Raw genomic sequence first — 14,974 nt, forward strand, 5'->3', positions numbered from 1 at the left:
CCTCTCTCATCTTTCCCCTGCATTACATCCCCAATAAACATTTTTGTTGTGCCACATGCTTTTCCCCGCTTATTGTCAATAAATAATTGTAGAAATTTTCCGAGCTCGTCTTTGTCTTTTCCTCCATTGGACCAGCATGGTTCAAATCTGAGCTTAGCTGGGTCTTTATTCCCAACAATCCGTTCCTTCCAGCCGGTACGTCCTTGGCAGTGCCGCTCGACTGCATCCGATCTGGAAAGGTAGTCGGTAGTTGGTAGAGTGATCTGGTCTTGGCAAGGCGTACCGAGGGTGTGGTTCCCCGGTAGTCGAAACCGCGTGGTTAATTAGGTAACTTGATTCGAGACAGGAGGACCCGACGCCACGCAGTTGAGGTATTGGCGTCCACGGTCAATTAAGCGACCCGCCGCGTCATGGAATTATCCATTAACGACGGCCTACAATTCCGGAGAGTCTGGTGGGAATCAACGTAGGTTTCCCCCACCTCGTGGTCTTCTCAACCGACCCCGCCGGCCCGCAACAATATATATATATATATATATATCTTGATTTTTATTTAAAGAAGAAGGTGCTTCCAACCAAAGTTAAAAACTAGATCGACTCCGCTAATTTTTTGCTTAAATTAGCGGAGTCGATCTTCAGGGTGGCCATAAAGTCTAGAAACGGAGATAATATGCCATTCTGTTGGATGATAATTATAATTTCCCGAACTGGATTGGACGATGTGGCCCTGTGGAGTGGGCTCGCCAGATCTGAACCGCCTTGATTACTTCTTCTGGGGTATGCTGAAGGTGCAGGGAAATTCAGTGAAAATCAGACACAAATCATCTGAGGCAACGCATCGTAGATGCATGTGCAGGGATTGATGGAAATGCTGCATTAATGCACCGCATTCATTGAAATTTAGCACAGTGCATTGAACTGTGCATTTCTCATGAGGGACAACACATTGAACATATCATGTGTTGTAATATAATGTCAACAAACCATTTATAATGTATATTCGCCTACGTTTCCAGACTTTATGGCCACCCTGTAGTTTTTAACTTTTGGTGTAAGCTCCTTCTTATTCTTTAAAAAATGTGTAATCTCAACCGCCCCAATCTTACACAAAATATATAAAATCGACTCAAGGTAAGCCATTTGCTGTTTGAAACCCTTCCTGGGTTACTCCACAGTTGCAACTAAGGACAAGTACTTCATGTTTTCGATGTAAACAGGAAGTTAAATTCTCAGCAGTACAAACAGACAAACACAAATTTCCCAAAATGTTGGACCACATGTTTCCAATACCGAGGGATGAACATCCAGTGGTTTAGAATAGTCTGGAAAAAAGAAAAATAACGTTTCTTCCTGTCCTGATTCTGAGAGGCATCTCTTGCAGAAGAATTATATATCTATACATATACTGATTAAAATTAAGAAACATCACAAACTAGAAGGGCACTTGGTAGAGCGCATACCTCCACCACGTAATGCCTGATCCACGAGAACATTTGGGGCCCAATACATTTTTGAAATATCATGCCATACAGTACTATATCGTGTCTGGCCCCATCTCTCAAAGGTGAAGAATCACTTTAAAAATTAAATAATTCTCGTATCCAGATCCGGCTTCGGCTCTTCACCAAAATCGAATCAATTCACCCTTTCCACACACTCAACCTGTCCACCAAATTTCATCTGGATCCATCTACAACTTTTTGAGATATCCTGTACACAAACAGACAGAATAACAAGACGACGACGTCGTGCAGAGCACGATTCTTGCAAAATCCATAAAACAAATTTGACCTCAAAAATAATTGGTGGTTGAATTCAATGACCAAATATGCAAATCCTCTTCAAATTTCAAGTGAATCGGATGAAAATTGATAATTTTAGAAATGTCACCCAATTTGTTGACCTTGGGCCTATGTTGACCTTATGGTCCAAAATGACCTCAAAAATAATTGGCTAGTTGAATTCAATGACCTGGAATATAAATCCTCCTCGAATTTAAAATCAATCGGATGAAAATTGAGGATTTTAGAAACATCACCGAGAAGTTGTTGATGTTCGGCCTATGTTAACCTTTTGACCTCAAAAAGGACCTGAAAGTCCCTGTCGTATCTCCTATTTACCGTGTGTACCCCACCCTATCCCTCTCCCTTGCACAGATCTCCTCATGTCTGTTCCACACTGTTTTTTTTCTTCCCTCTCGCACTTCTCGTCTCCTGCTCCCCTTGTTGTGTGTTTGTGTGTGTTAGCTCTCATACGAGCCTCGACAGTGTACACAAAAAAACCCCCCAAAAAAACCCAATAAGCTTCTTCCTTATGACAATCTCTACCATGTGGTGAAGTTTCGTGAAGATCGGTTTAACATTGTGACCTGTTGGTGACAAACAGACAGAATAACAAAAATAACAAAACAATATACTTGAAAAATCTTTGATTTTGCAAATAACAGAGAGAGACAGAGAGAGAGAGAGAGAGGAGAGAGATAGAGACAGAGAGGGAGAGAGAGAGACAGAGACAGAGAGTCAGAGAGAGAGAGAGTCAGAGTCAGAGTCAGAGTCAGAGAGAGAGAGAGAGAGAGTCACAGAGTCACAGAGTCAGAGAGTGAGTCACAGAGTCACAGAGTCAGAGAGTGAGTCACAGAGTCACAGAGTCAGAGAGTGAGTGAGAGAGTGAGAGAGTGAGAGAGTGAGAGAGTGAGAGAGTGAGAGAGTGAGAGAGTGAGAGAGTGAGAGAGTGAGAGAGTGAGAGAGTGAGAGAGTGAGAGAGTGAGAGAGTGAGAGAGTGAGAGAGTGAGAGAGTGAGAGAGTGAGAGAGTGAGAGAGTGAGAGAGTGAGAGAGTGAGAGAGTGAGAGAGTGAGAGAGTGAGAGAGTGAGAGAGTGAGAGAGTGAGAGAGTGAGAGAGTGAGAGAGTGAGAGAGTGAGAGAGTGAGAGAGAGTGAGAGAGTGAGAGAGTGAGAGAGTGAGAGAGTCAGAGTCAGAGAGAGAGAGTGAGAGAGAGAGTCACAGAGTCACAGAGTCACAGAGTCACAGAGTCACAGAGTCACAGAGTCACAGAGTCACAGAGTCAGAGAGTGAGACAGAAACACAGAGAGAGACACAGAGAGACAGAGATAAAAACACAACCTCCTTCCACCCTCGGTGGTGGAGGGAACAACTCATTAACCAACTACGATAAAACGTATATGTGCTCACATTAACAGCGCTGCAAACAATAACTTTAATAGTCCCAGTTATGAAACCCCTGTTCGTTCATTTATCTGCCCTGGAGGAGATTGCATCTGCAAAAGTAGAATGTGGAGAAGAGGTAGACGTGCAGTCACAGGTGTGCAGTTGAGAAATGTTTCAGGACTTTCTTGGTTTGTCATTGATTGAGGGGATACAAACAAAGGGTGGCACGCACAGACGGTGCGGAGAGAGGCACGGAAAAGGACACAGTCGCATGAACAAATGTGGCACACATGGACAGTGGGACACACACGTTGGGTGGCACACATAGACCTGGCATGGGTGGAAGGAGTCACACATGGAGAAGAGCATACATGAACATGGGGCAGACAGAGGGTGGCATGCGTGGACATTGCATGGGTGTGGGACAGGCTAAGGGTAGGATGGAAGATGGAATGGATGGATGTGACATCCACACAGATAATAATCAATTGGTTAAATAAATAATTAAATTAATGAACCAATAAATAGATGGATCAATGGATGGGAATTCAATTTCAAGGAACTTTAACACAGGAGGATGCCTGCGCTATAACTGCCAACCTATGGCTGTTGGTTCGTGCTCTATCCTTCTTCAAAGCTGAGCATCAAGCAAGGAAGCAGCACGCACCAATTATAAAGGGTTTGGTGTGACTCGGCCGGAGTCGGGTTCAAACTGCTGACCTCCTCGACTCCGAACACACACACACAAACTAGTGATAATGCTCCTGAGTCTTGAATGACGCACATGTACAAAGAATGGCGTACAAGCACGGACGTGGAACGCACGGGAGGTGGTACACACGTACGGTTGTATGTAGTGACGTGGAACGCACGGAAGGTAATACGTACGCACGGGAGGTTGTATGTCGTGACGTGGAACACATGGAATGTAGTACGTACGCATGGACGGATGGAGGGTAACATGGAGGGAGGATTGCAAACGCACGGAGGGTAGCATGTACGGACGTGAAAAGCACGGAGGACGTGGCACGCACGAACATCGTGCGGTGACCGGTGGCTCAAAACCTTAAAATCACAACCTGCACCGCAACGTTCTGACCCATCAACTCACAACGGATAGTTCGGTTTTGGCTTCTTGAAAAAAAAAAAATCATCTCCTTCAACGTACGAATATCAATGTGACGGCCACAAACAAGGGGAGCGAGGGCAACACAAAATCTGAGAACACAACCAAGGGAGTTCGCCCAGGACTCCAGATCAGGCATCACGAGTCGCTGTGTCACCCATTAAAAACGAAATGATACATTATTAGTATCTGCTCCACCATCAGCACGCAATGCGATTCCTTGATCCGACTTGATCCGATCCGACCCGGTGAGCGCACAGTCGCAGACACGAACTTACCCACCACGGCGACAAATGCCGGTGACGATGCGCGTTCAGGTGGTGCACTGTTCCAAGCGTTCAGACAGTAAACAAACTCGAGTTACCCTCGCGGCACGAACAGCGCCAAAGAGTCCGTGCGGGGAGTACACGAAGTGCGCGTGCTCTCCAAGTGTACGAACACTCGCATTAAGGAACCCGAACGTGGATTGCCGTTGCCAGTTTCACGGGACGGAGAACCGGCGTCGTCACCAGGTCTGGGCGCAGCACACGCTCAGTGAGTGTGCTTGCGTGGCGTTCCGGGTCCGACGATGGCAGATTCGAGCTCCGCCCCTAACCGATTCGAGCTCCGCCCCTAACCGATTCGAGCTCCGCCCCTAACCGATTCGAGCTCCGCCCCTAACCGATTCGAGCTCCGCCCCTAACCGATTCGAGCTCCGCCCCTAACCGATTCGAGCTCCGCCCCTAACCGATTCGAGCTCCGCCCCTAACCGATTCTAGCTCCGCCCCTAACCGATTCTAGCTCCGCCCCTAACCGATTCGAGCTCCGCCCCTAACCGCCCGTCCTTTCCCCGCCCCCCTCACTAAGCTCCTCCTCTCATTGATTTCGCCCCTCCCTCCAATCCGCCCTCGATCCAAAGCGGCGATACCTCCCACCTGTCGAGCTGTTGGTCAATCTTCACTTCCAAATGCTCAGCGAGGAAGAAGCGCATCGGAACATGAACCGAAGTGAATTCACAGCGTGAGCACTCGTTTGTTTACAGTAAACATTTTATCAAGTCGAAGATGACGGACACATTAAACACATTAAAAGTGTTTTTGTAAACGTTCATTGAAAGTTGAACTGTTGAACCCTGAGAACAATGTTTAAAAATCTTCACTTGCAATCGATCACGAGTCCTCTTCGGTGCCTTTCACTTTGCACATCTCCCGCAAAAATCAGGTGCACACGTCTGATGCAATCTGGTGGCGTGTCACCTACTTGTTGACCAAACATTAATTAATTATCAATGGTATGAAACGGTGCACGTGCTCGAAAAGGTACGATGACAGGTACCAGTATCTGACGAGCCTGCACCAGAGGAACAAAAGGCAACTTGTGTTTATGAGAATATGTACAGTACTCACTAAGTGGGCTTGTACAAGATCTGATCGATCTACAAAAGCAACAAAAAAGGAGTACAGCACGAACGAAGCATGTTTTTTGAAGTGAAGGCATGAAATTACTGATCACACCACATATCTGGTCTCCCATGACAAGCTTGTACACTTTTCTCATCCAACGGAGTACATGTGCACCTGCACAGGTGTGTATATGTATATATAACGCAAGGGAGGTGGTACGCATGGGAGACGCAACTTGGGGATAAATACATATACAGTATATACATATATATCTCTGGAATATTGCTATCCAGCAATCTCTGTGTTTGTGTGTCTGTCTGTCTGTCTGCGACCACCGTTTCTCAACAACCACCGGTCTGATCTGATTGAAACTTGCCAGGAATATTTCCGGGGACCCGCGGATGTGCCTTTTCAAGGTTTGATATTAATCGGACGAGCGGTTCCCAAGTTACGGCCATTTATCTATCTGCCTTCATTTATCTGTCAACAAGACACGGTGCTATAACATCACGAATGATGTCACAATTAATGTTTATTTATTATTATTTTTTTTTTGCACGATTAATGCCACAATTCTTCTTCTTCTTCGTTTGGTATGACGTCACAATCGACGCTGGGGTCCCGAGTATGTGCCTTTTCAAGGTTTGATATCGTTCTTCATCCGTTTCAGCTGTTTCCCAAGTGTTTCCCAAGGTTTGAAAGCTGTTTTTTCCCAAGGTTTAAATTAATTGTTCAAATTATTAATTAATCCCAAGGTTTGAATTTTCCCAAGGGAAACAGCTGTTTCCCAAAGGCTTGAAAGCTGTTTTTTCCCAAGGTTTGAATTAATTGTTGTGCTTGGTAGACATTTGTGAATACATTTACAGAGAGAGGGGCGAGAGAGGAGGGGCGAGAGAGGAGGGGCGAGAGAGGAGGGGCGAGAGAGGAGGGGCGTCACAATTCAAGAAAAGGGGAGAGAGGAGGGGCGAGAGAGGAGGGGAGAGAGAGGAGTGTGAGAGAGGGGGCGAGAGAGAGGGGCGAGAGAGGAGCGAGAGAGAGGTGGCGAGAGAGAGAGAGGGGTGAGATAGAGGGGGGCGAGATAGAGGGGGCGAGATAGAGGGGGCGAGAGAGAGAGGGGCAAGAGATAGGGGGCGAGAGATAGGGGGCGAGAGAGAGAGGGCGAGAGAGAGAGGGGGCGAGAGAGAGAGGGGCGAGAGAGAGAGGGGGCGAGAGAGAGGGGGACGAGAGAGAGAGAGGGGGGCGAGAGAGAGAGGGGGCGAGAGACAGAGGGGGCGAGAGAGAGGGGGGCGAGAGGGAGGGGCGAGAGGGAGGGGCGAGAGAGAGGGGCGAGAGAGAGGGGGCGAGAGAGAGGGGGCGAGAGAGAGAGAGGGCGAGAGAGAGAGGGGGCGAGAGAGAGAGGGGGCGAGAGAGAGAGAGGGGGCAAGAGAGAGAGAGGGGGGCGAGAGAGAGAGGGGCGAGAGAGAGGGGCGAGAGAGAGGAGCGAGAGAGAGGGGGAGAGAGAGAGGGGAGAGAGAGAGGGGGAGAGAGAGAGGGGGCGTCACAATTCAAGAGAGGGGGAGAGAGGAGGGGCAAGAGAGGAGGGGGTGAGAGTGGGAGCGAGAGAGAGGGGCGAGAGAGAGGAGCGAGAGAGAGGGGTGAGAGAGAGGGGGCGTCAATTCTTCTTCTTCTTCATTTGATATGATGTCACAATTGACGCTGGGGACTCGAGTACGTTTTCCCAGGTGTTTCCCAAGTTATGGCCATTTATGATACGGTTGATCCGGTCCAATTGAAAACATGCCCCAATCCAATATTCGTTTACGAAAGCGAAGGAACGAAACTGCACAAACTGGCACGCACCTCGGGCCCTCACAAGTATCTATAATTCCAGCAATCTCTGTGTGTCTATCTGTCTGTCTGTCTGTCTGTCTGCGACCGCCATTTCTCGACAACCACTGGTCCGATCTGATTGAAACTTGTCAGGAATATTGTCGGGGACCCGCGGATGTGCCTTATCAAGGTTTGATATTAATCGGACGAGCGGTTCAAGTTACGGCCATTTATCTATCTGCCTTCATTTATCTGTCAACAAGACACGGTGCTATGACGTCACGAATGACGCCACAATTCATGTTTATTTATTTATTTATTTTTGCACGATTGACATTACAATTCTTCTTCTTCGTTTGGTATGACGTCACAATCGACGCTGGGGACCTGAGTATGTGCCTTTTCAAGGTTTGATATTGTTACAGATTCTCGCCCGCCGGCGTGCGAACAAGCGCTTTTAGCCGAATCGCGGCCGTACGCCCACCGGACGGACAATCCAGTCGCGGCTTTCCGGATCAACGCCGAAAACTAGCCACGGGTGTGTTTTTAAGCACACCACAACCTTGTCCGTACTCTACCCATGCAACAGGGTCAATCGCCGAATTGTCGATATACCTAATTAATCTGTTCTACCCTTGGTTCTACCAACCAAGATTCCCGTCGCCTGTGTTGGTGTCCTCACAAATTTTGGGCCATGCCCTCCAATTTTCCTTCGGTGCCCTTGCACGGTCTCATGGCTGGGACGCGTGGCTCCCTTGGCAGGAACTACCCTCTGCCGATTCTCCAACTATGGCACCCCCGGGTCCTGCGACTGTCTCCGAGCCTACCAGCTCCCTAAAATTTGGGGAGTGCCCTCCCTGGCTACTCCCCCCTCAATGCTCACATGGCAGGCTGGCGCCACGGGCCCCTTCCCCGGGTGCCCTTGCCCACGACACTGCCCACGTGGCTATTGGCGCCACGGGCCCCGCATCATGCGGGCCCACCCGTGCCCACGACGCTATCCTGGCCCCCTTGGACCCTTGGCCTACCGTGGCCGACATGCCCGGTGTACCCACTAAGTGATACTCACCATTCGTAGCCACGCTCTCAGCCATCAACAGGACTCCTGCACCCCTGCAAACGGGTTTCGAGTCTACGTTTCCACCAACAGCAACACGACCTCCACTTTGTCAATTTGACGAACCCACTAACTCACTTTACTCTCAACTTTACTGTCAACTTTACTGTCAAACCCTCCTGCCGGATTCCAACCCGACGTGCAGCCATGACGTTACCCTGCGCATAAAAAAACAAGCCTCGCGTTTCGAGGGGTTCCCCACACGAACACGTGTTCTATTCGTCGGAGCTTCACACACACGCTCGCGTGGAGAACCCATCCGGTCCAAATTCGTTTCCAGCCTACCCTTTGTCCGTCGCGGGATCGGCAACATCCACTGCTGGCGTTTCCGGACCGGGTTTCACTCCCGCAAGCGCGCACGTGGCGGCCTCGTGCGCTGCACGGCCCGAACCTCTCTGCAGTGTAAACCCGGCGCGGTGCTTAAAATAGCTACGGCTGCTACTCGGCCTCTGTCTTTCACCTGTTGCCGTCGTCTCCGTCGCACTCTCGCGCTCAAGCTCCATTCAACCCATGCACACCTGCGTGTCACGATACACACATCTTACCATTACTCACACTCGGAGACGCGGCTGCATGTTCGCTCATGCCCACCGTCATCTCCCTTACATACAGCGACCTCACACAAGCTGTTCTTCTCACACTCGGCCGCTCACTCGCACACGCGGTGACACTCACACAGTGCCTCATCCACACACGGCGTGCTGGGAGGCACGCACCTCGGCTCACTCGCAACCTCGCACACCATTTTCCTCACACACGCGGTCCCTTTCACACAACGCCTTTCACCCACGATATGCGCGCGTTGCAGCACACATTTCGCCTCACTCCTGAACCTGCGCACCTGCCTTCAAGAAAGGCTCTTGCGGGGCCTGAACGGACTTCTTCCGCCTGAATTTTCCCCGTGCTTGGTGTGAAGTGAAGGGGTGGGACGGCTCGCTCCCGATTGGTGGATGCGCGGCGTGAGGCGGTCGGAGTGAGGGCACGCCCCCTTTCGAGAGGCTTCTCGAAACGCCTCGAAGGGAGGTGGAGCCGAGAACGGGGCAGAGCGAAGGGCAGAGCCCCGCTCCATAAAGGACGGACACGGGCGAGGTGCTCGTTTGCTCTTGGAGTCTTTGTCGCTTGGGTCTTCGTTGCTGAGTCTTTGTCGTCCGAGAGTTGCTGAGTCTTTTGTCGTCTTGGCCCTCGTCTTCGTCTTTGTCTTCCTGTCGTCTTGGTCCTGCGCTCACGGCTTGGCGAGCGGCCTGTCCAGGGAGGCACGGACGGGAGACGCGGCAGCGCCGGTTGTGTGGTGGACCTGCGCGTCCGAACATGGAGTGCCGGAGAGGGTTCGCCGGCCGCGAGAGAGGTCGGGGCCAGGCCCGACTACGCCGACGGTCGTGGGAGGAGGACTCGACGGCCCAAAGGGAAGTGACCATTTTCTTTTCGGAGTTTTGTATGTGTGTTTGTGGCGCCTGTCCGACAAGTAGAACTGTTTAAGTGTTGCCGTGTGTGCGCGTAGTCAGTTTTAACTCTTGCTTTCGCTTTATATGTGCATTTTGATTATTGTGACTGTAAATACGTGCCTTCCGTGCTGCTCTGCGTGTGCTATTAAACGTGCTTGTGTAATTGTTCCCGCTTCGCTTCGTCTCCTTTCCTTTTATTGACTCTCCATCCTGCTTCACGTAAGGGGTTCGTAGTGGGTGCAACATCCCGGTAATTAATCGGAACCGTCAAGGCCGACGATAACACCGCTCGGTTATCACTGTAGCACGGAACGGACCGCTTAAGCGGTTCGTGTCCGGAGTCGGCCTGTGGCGTGGTACGATCGCCCGGTCGACCATTCGCGCAGGTACTCAGGTAGATCGAATTTGGCGAGCAACCCTATCCTGCGCGGGTGGGCAATTGGCACGATCGTGGTGAGCTTAAACCCCCACCCGTGACTAGCTCCCGGCGTTGTTCTGAGAGGGTCACGACTGGATTGTCCGTCCGGTGGGCAACGTGCCGCAATTAGAGTTACGTGGCCGTTCGCACGCCGGCGGGCGCGAATTCGCAACAATATATCTTTAAATACATATATACATATATATATATATATATATATATATATATATATATATATATATATATATATATATATATATAGTTGCACAGCCCATAGGTTATTTATTTTTTGGACACGGGTAGACCAAATGTCGCACTCAGGGATCCGAAGGTAAACCGTATTAGGGGAGAACTTGCACATGAAGGCACACGAAAAATTTTGGCACTTGGCGCAAGTCTGCACGTAATTTGACGTTTCTCCTCCGAAACTGCTGGACGGATTGTCGCCACTTTCGGCATGCGGGTGCTCTGTGGTCGAATGTACAGCATGGGCTATGTGAGATCACTACGTGATCTGAGTATGTTTATATATATATATATATATATATATATATATATATATATATATATATATATATATATATATATATATATATCCCCAAGTTCCAATCTTCGGATATATTTCTGATATATATATATATATATATATATATATATATATATATATATATATATATATATATATATATATATATATATTCGATAAAGTCATGACACGGAATCCTAAATGTAGCGTTTCTGGAAATAGCTTGGGAATCGGATTACCGACGTGGAAGTGTGGGGGCCCAGTTGGCATGGAATGAGATGTACAAAGGAAAGATTGGAACTTGGGGATGGGGAAGTGAAGTGACACTCCTTCGACCCCAGCCCCTTCCTCTTCCCTCTCTCCACCCACACCCCTCACAACCATAACCACACCATTTCCCAAAGGACAGAAATAACATGTTGGGTGTTGGTCTTTGTCTTCATGAATGTTTTTTCTGTATTTTTTAGGAATCCCAGTTTGTGTATACGTAATACCTCACTCAAGTTAGCATATTAGGAAACGAACGGTCTTTGAAACGATTCTCCTGATGAAATGCTCTGATCTCTGATCTTTTCGATGGGAAGTAAAAAAGAGAATATGCAAAATGGAAAAATGAAATTGTTGACGAAGATTGGGCTTGAATTTCACAAAGTTTGTTCCTGACGACAAAGTGTCAAATTAAGTTAACCTGTTTGTAAATACACACACACACACACACACACACACACACACACACACACACACACACACACACACACACACACACACACACACACACACACACACACACACACGCACATCCCGTGTCTTGTGTGTGGACAATCATTATTTAAAGTAAGATGTCAGGATGGTTTCACGTGATCATTTCTCATCACCATCCCTTCCTTGTTTGTATACTTTTTGGAGGAATATCCGAACGTTTTTCATTAAAAATGTTCCTATTACTTGTTTCTTTCCGTATATATATATATATATATATATATATATATATATATATATATATATATATATATATATATATATATATATATATATATAAATATATACATATATATATATATATATTTATTTATATCTGTCAGCCTGGTGTTGGCTTCGTGGTTAGGGGTGATGGCTTGGGATCTGAGGGTCCTGAGTTCAAGCCCCGTCGGCCGCTGAATTATGACACCAGGGGGTTGACTCAGCCTGTCATCCTTCCGAGGTCGGCGAAATGGGTACCACTGTTCACTGGTGGAGGGGTACTGCATCACCGACACAGTCGCGCTTCCAAGAAATGATAGCTACCCCAGCAGCTAAGCTGCCATACGCAAGAAGAAGAAGTATATAGATCTGCATGTTCTCCTGATTTACAAATGTTGTGGTCTGTTCAAACTTTATAAACACGCTCACATTGTATTGGTACTGTACATACTTTATAGAGGATCTAACATTTAAATAGTACCACTAATCACTTCCTCTTCCTTTAGGGCCCTGTCACACCATGACGTTTTAGCCAGCATTTGGCAACGTATCAAAATGTATGTAAAACGCTGGCGTACGCTGAACTATTGTTTTTTTCAGTTTTGGGCGTATTTATAACGAGTTGGACGTATGCATAACGTATTAGTAACGTACACAGAACGTTTCGATAACTTATAGATAACTTTTACCAACGAATGCTTAGCGTGTTGTCGGCGTTCACAACCTATGCCCAACGATAGTCTAACTTATGCATAGCGCGGCAGAGTATCGCCGCCGATCACGTGGCGTAGCCTATTAAAAGGCTGCCGCTCAACGATTTAAATCGTAACCGCACTAGACATTGAAGTGTCAACATCAGCATCATGCCGAAGAAAAAAAACAAAACATGGAATATGGAACACTGACGGGTTCCTCCTGTGAAGCCCATTTTTGTATAACAATTCCGCTAAACGCTGCCAATACGCCATTATACGGTAGCTGTAAGTTAGAAACACGTTCAGTAAGTTCTGTGGTCGTCCGGAAGACGTCAAATACGTCAATATGCATTGGAGATACGTTACACATAGGTTCAAAGCATGTTACTCATAGGTTAGAAATGTTTTGGGTATGCTCGACATGTTTCAACTTATGAGTAACTTACAAGTAACGTGTGTCAACGATCGCATAACGTGCCTACAACTTATGGCCAGCGTATGCGGAACGTGTGAGTCACACGCTGGCATACGTCGAAAAATTTTGAGCATGCTTAAAATTTGTCGACGAGCTTGGTGTACTACGACGTATGCCAGCGTGCTTCAGCATGCTCTTAACGTATACAAAACTTACCCATAACGTATTCGCCAAATTTTTCATACGCTGGCTAAAACGTCAAGGTGTGACAGGGCCTTTACAAAGGAATGCAGTTTTGCAGACTTTTTGTGGACTTTTTTTTTAAGAGAACATACTCCAACTTAAGTTTCCCTTTTGTATATTTTCAGTAGTAGGTGGGACCGACATTTTTTCCCCACGGCATCCCTACATGGAGAGTGCTAGTGCACTCTCTGATAAAATGAGGATCCAGTACAAATCTCTGGATGTTCACAAACGTGTGCATTAGTTAATGTCCGGTAGTTCGTGTTGACTCGATGTCGAGCCTTGTGTCACTAAAACCGTACATTTCACTGTTACCTGTTTGTTACTTGCAAAATCAAAGATTTTTCAAGTATATTGGGTAGTCCATTTAGTTATTCTGTCTGTCTGTCTGTCTATCGCCTACAGGTCACAATTTTAAACTGATCATCACGATACTTCACCACATGGTAGAGTTTGTCATAAGGAATAAGCCTATTGTTTTTGAGGTCAAAAGGTCAACGTAGGTCGAAGGTCAACAACTTTGGTGAGCTTTCTAAAATCCTCAATTTTCATCCGATTGACTTGAAATTTGAAGAGGATTTAATATTTCAGGTCACTGAATTCAATCAGCCAATTATTTTCGAGGTCATGGATCAAAAGATCAACATCGGCCTAAGGTCACCAACGAAGGTGGGATTTCTAAATCCTCAATTTTTATCCGATTGATTTGAAATTTGAAGAGGATTTATATATCAGGTCACTGAATTCAAGCAGCCAATTATTTTTGGTTACAACTTCCCTTTAGAGACAGCATGCTAAATACTTTGTGCTGCTGAGCTAACATGTCTTTGGTCACACCATCTGGGATATCCTTTTGACAATCAGCATAAAGTGTCTGAAAAAGTTTTGATCAATATATCTGGCGGTCCAGCTTGTCCTTTCTGGAAGTCTTCCAAGGTCAGTGAGTTGGGAAGATCAGGTGTTGACTTTGTCAAATCGAGAATAGGTCTGCGTGGATAACATGCTACATCTTGAAGGCAGGTGCGCAGAACACACCCCTTTGACAGTGAATTCCTTTTGAGTATTTTCTCTAAAAAAGAGCAGTAGTCTGTTTTTTTTCACTCTGCTTGTCTATTGCTACCAGCAAATCAAAGTATCCAATGATCTTTTCTCCTAGAAAACGCACCGATGGCTGCTGTATGGACAAGTCATGTTGACCAGCCATCTTGTCAAAATCAGCACAGTAACATTGATGCAGCGATGTTTAAAACTCCGATTGTTATCAATCACTCCAACCTGAATGTAGGCCATGAGGGATTTGAATGCATTGTCGCATGCTGTTTGCGATTCCTCTTCTTCCTGGGAAGCATTGGCAGCTGCACAGGCTTCCCTGAAATAGTCCCTTTCACACTCGTGATGGTATTTGACCTCTTTTAAATGGAAACACGTGCTACCGATCTTAGCAAGTACTTAACTGTCATTCAGCTGTTGTGCAGCTTAAAGAAATGCATGTTGAGCACCTGATTCTTCAGAACATTGTTGCTTATCCATATCATGGACTCCAACAAGTGCAGTGAAGTTGTGATGGCATCTGCGGTGGTAACCATATTGTTCACCTTCGGTTTCTGCTGGCCTTGCACACACTGTCCAGTACTTTGAGGATCTAGCCTGTTGTCGTTCTAAGTGTGCTTTGGAAA

General features: G+C 47.1%; 1 protein-coding gene across 1 annotated transcript in view; it reads right to left on the reverse strand.

Annotated features, from left to right (window-relative positions):
• The window catches only part of LOC147027480 (polypeptide N-acetylgalactosaminyltransferase 5-like), a 59,205-nt gene extending 54,336 nt beyond the window's left edge, over positions 1 to 4,869 (reverse strand). The window contains exon 1 of the mRNA XM_085876940.1: positions 4,570 to 4,869. The gene's annotated coding sequence lies outside the window, so the exon portion shown is untranslated. The remainder of the gene's footprint in view (positions 1 to 4,569) is intronic.
• Positions 4,870 to 14,974: the final 10,105 nt, after the last annotated feature.

Source organism: Eptatretus burgeri, chromosome 4 (assembly GCF_056783735.1).
Source record: "Eptatretus burgeri isolate ZD-2024b chromosome 4, Ebu_testis_v1, whole genome shotgun sequence".
In the NCBI taxonomy this organism is placed as follows: domain Eukaryota; kingdom Metazoa; phylum Chordata; class Myxini; order Myxiniformes; family Myxinidae; genus Eptatretus; species Eptatretus burgeri.